The sequence below is a fragment of the Palaemon carinicauda genome, chromosome 3, assembly GCF_036898095.1.
Source record: "Palaemon carinicauda isolate YSFRI2023 chromosome 3, ASM3689809v2, whole genome shotgun sequence".
In the NCBI taxonomy this organism is placed as follows: Eukaryota; Metazoa; Arthropoda; class Malacostraca; order Decapoda; family Palaemonidae; genus Palaemon; species Palaemon carinicauda.
Genome location: NC_090727.1, coordinates 74,659,536 through 74,664,291, shown reverse-complemented (window position 1 = coordinate 74,664,291; position 4,756 = coordinate 74,659,536).

Below are 4,756 nucleotides of genomic sequence, written 5' to 3'. Positions count from 1 at the left end.
TTTGAAATTTAGCCCTATTGATATTTTGGTGTAAAAATCTATAACATTGTAAACTTGAGGGGGCACTCCGCCGCAGCAACTTATCTCTCGACATTTTTGCTCGACCGTGACCTAGACCTTCCAAAGTCTAATAATTTACAGCTCTTCACATAACAGTTTAAAATCCCTGCCAGTTTAATTACTCTACAACTAAAATTGTGGCCAGGAAGCTGTTCATAAACAGACGCACACACAAACACACAAACATAATTTTTTTTAAATGTATACTAGAAGTAAGAAAAAAGTAATTGAGAAAAGGTTCATACTTTAAATAAAAATTTACCTATACTTATATTGATATAAAATTATAACAATAATGTAAATTAATGTATACCAAAAGTATGACAAAAAAATTACATCTAATAAATAAAAATTTATCTGTATTCATATTGTGATGTAAAAGTTTAACAACAACGTAAATCAATTGTATACCAAAAGTATAGAAAAAAAAGTGCATTCATTTAGCTGTATTTTTACTGTCGTGTCAAAGTTAAAAAAATAATTTGTGCTAAAAAGTATAAAAAAAATACATACTTCTACACAAAGTGTTTGGAAATATCCTTGGGTGACAAGATATATATAAAAATGAGCTACTAGAATTGCTTCAAAAAGCAAATTATTTATACATTATGACACTCTTTATATATCATAAAACATTACGTTCATTATTTTCCAGGTTTCATCCATGCATTTATCTTTCAATTTGTGACTTACGAAAATTTACATTTTTTTGTAGATTGGTGCTATTTCAAGTTGCCTTACATAAGAAATTCCTTTATGGAAATTACAGGAGTTACAATTCATATATGTGATTACTCTCTCTCTCTCTCTCTCTCCTCTCTCTCTCTCTCTCTCTCTCTCTCTCTCTTTCTCTCTCTCTCTCTCTCTCTCTCCTCTCTCTATCTCTCTCTCTCTCTCTCTCTCTCTCTCCACATTAATCAACTTCTACGTTTTAGATTATAACTTTTAACATTCATTCTATATCATCTGAACCAGTAATAGAACAATTTATATTCTTTCTGGTGTTTATAGCAACAAATGGTTCTTCATTAACACCATTTTCGACTAGAAAATTGAAAAAGTAATTTATTCTCCTAGTCCATATGAAAACTATTTCAATTGATTATAATGTCAACTAGTAACTAAAGGGGCACTCAGTAGAGCGCCTACCTCCACCACAGCAGCTTATTTCTCGACCTTTTACTGGACTCTGACCTAGAAATCGGACCTTTTCGACTTTTGACCTTAACCTTTGACCTTCATATGTATTAATTGGCGTGGATTTTTATGCACTCATATATGAACCAAGTTTGAAGTCTGTGGACAACGATGTACAAACTTATGGCTGATAACGTGAAGTGGATATTTTGCGTGACCATGACCTTAACCTTTGATCTTTCAAAATTTAATTATTTCCAGATTTAAAATAATGGTTAATCCCTGCTAATTTCATTTCTCTACGATTAAGATTCCGGTCAGGAAAGCTGTCACAAACAAACACAAACACGGGCGAAAACATAACGTCCTCCCAACTTCGTTGGCGGAGGTAACGATCTGAAAAAAGGTAGTAATGCACCAAAACCAGATGAAAAAAAAGAACATTTTATAGCAATTAACAGCCATAAAGAATAATTAGGTTTTATAAAAAAAAAAAAAAAACGTTTGAAATGAATTATTTCACCATAAAAAATATGAACCTTTTCTTAAAGGCCGCTCATGAATGGCAGAGGCAAGGGACCGTCATATTGCCTATTTGGAGGACAATGCCCTAGAGACTAACCCTATATACATATGATCAGCGTCCAAGGCCCTCTACAACCAAGCTAGGACTAAGTATGGCCAGGCAATGGCTGCTGATGACCCAGCAAATAGACCTATAGTCTCCCCGAAACCCTTCATCCCTAACTCACAAGGAGGGTGAGGTTTGCAGCGATCAAAGAAACTAACACGTTTGAGCGGAACTCAAACCCCAGTCTGGCGTCCACCAGGCAAGGACGTTACCAACAGATCACAAAACCTTTAGGCCTTACATAATCAGTTTACCCTGGTATCAAAATCACTTCATGAACAAAAACTTTTAAGCTTCTGATCTAAACTTAAAAAGGAACTCAATGCAAACATAAAATATGGCAAGATTCAGGATATTGAAAAATAACTGGAATAGAAAGGAAACTTAAAAGAATACTAAAGGGATTGCAAAGGAAACTTTTCTTCCCATAAACACTGAATCCTGATATGACTGTTAATGAGATATATGCATGTATACTTGTGAGATTAATCATTCTTATCATTTATGTAAATAGTGCAATAAATCAAATTTGCATATGAATACCTAAATTATGAGAGAGAGAGAGAGAGAGAGAGAGAGAGAGAGAGAGAGAGGGAGAGAGAGAGAGTATTCATATGACAGACATATATTACATGTAATACATAAATGCACAAATACAGTATATAAATGTATGTATACACACTTATATATGTATATATATATATATATATATATATATATTTTTATATATATATATATATAATGATTTATTATCACTTACTAAGGTACAGCCCTAGTCGGAAAAACATGATATTATAAGGCCAAGGGCTCCAACAAGGAAAAATAGCCCAGTAAGGAAAGGAAGTAAGGAAATACAGAAGTCTTTGAATCGGCATTATCAGGAAGAATGGCGTTTGAAGAATCTCTGCACATGAAAAAAAAATGCTAATCGTTTTGATACATCCAAAATAAATCTGGGGGAAATAGTCCGAGGATATACATGTAGGATCTAAAGAGAGAGAGAGAGAGAGAGAGAGAGAGAGATGAGAGAGAGAGAGGAGAGAGACCCAGTATAAAATTATTATTATCATTATTATTATCATCATTATTATTATTATTATTATTATTATTTGATAAGCTACAAACCCTAGTTGGAAAAGCAGAATGCTATAAGCCCAGGGGCCTCAACAGGGAAAATAGCCCAGTGAGGAAAGGAAACAAGGAAAAATTAAATATTTTAAGAACAATAACATTAAAATAAATATTTCCTATATAACAATAAAAACTTTACCAAAATAAGAGGAAGAGAAATAAAAAGAATAGTGTGCCCGAGTATACCCTCAAGCAAGAGAACTTTAACCCAAGACAGTGAAAGCCATGGTATTATGTGAAACAAAGATTGCCTACGAGGTATGAACATCTCAGAAAATTATATGAATAGAGCTATGTATGGTAAAAGTACACAACAACTTAATGTTGTCGTACTTTCTGACATGAATAGAACGGTTTCGTGGAAACAGTTTCCGATGTAAACAAAAGATGAAATTTTAAAGGAGACATTTTATGCTTATAAATATGAAACAAATGCGTAAATCCACTAGAATACAAAAATAAATGCTATAGCATTTGGCTATTAAAAATAGACATATTCAAAATAGGTTTTTAGATATAATTGAAAAAGAGATTATAAATAAAGATTTGATTATATAAAATGAAGTTAAAAAAAAAAAAAAACAAATGATACAAAAATAAATATTAAAGCATTTGACTTCTAAAAATAGAGACATACCCAAAAATACGTTTTTTAGGAATGAGTTACAGATTATGAATAAAGATTTGATAATATAAAATGAAAAAAAAATAGATACAAAAATTAATACTAAGCATTTGGCTTTTAAAAATAGGCACATACCCATAGATAGATTTCTTAGAAATAAATGAGTTAGAGATTATAAATAAAGAATTGATTATATAAAATGGAAAAAAATATTATAAAAAATAAATATTAAAGCATTTGGCTTCTAAAAATAGAGATATACCCAAAAACATACGTTTTTAAGAAATATATGGGTTAGAGATATGAATAAAGATTTGATTATATAAAATGAAAAAAGAATATACAAAAACAAATATCAAAGCATTCGCTTCTAAAAGTATAGCCATAAACAAATGAGAAACAGCATATGTATAAGAATTTGATTAAATAAGTGATAAAAAGCTACTTATCCTAAGGATATTTTCTCTTCATAAAAGGGGCTAAAAAAAGAAGAAAAAAAAATAAAAATCCTTCTCTAAGCACCCTCTAGAGATCCTATATATTTATGGATCATTCTTTCATGCTTAAGGATGATAAAAAAAGAGAAAAAAGCGTCGGATGGTACTCAGATGTTATAGTGAATTTTATCTGTTTTTCAGCAAATGAAAAAGTATGTGATGAATATCTGTGATGAATATCTTATTCATTACATGCCAAGAAAAAAGAAAGAAAAAGAATATCGAACTACTTAGGAAGCTCAAGTAAATCCTTCTTTACCTAATGATGTAGCCCTTGTAATTCTACATCAAAGGATATTTCCTCCTATAAATGAAATTTATTTATAAGAGAAAGGTGAAAATAGGACGGGTTTAACCTATAAATAGACCATATTGGAGGTTGTTGTTGGCATGTTTTCGACGAATATGTGAAGTACAAGAGCCAAATCAGCGAAAAAAAAAAAAAACAAATGAAACGATTTTGGCCAAGGATGGCGCTTGGCATGTTTTTCGACTGAAAGACTCAAAATTCCTTTTTCTTAAGAGAGCTAGCATGATTTAGAAGCTGACAAATATCCATAAATCAGCTAATGGAAAAATCAACAGAGTTTTGACATGCCAAATGTATGGCATTCATAGACTATGAGAAAGCTTTTGATCTCGAGTTCAAACGCCATCTATGCTTGATAGATATAA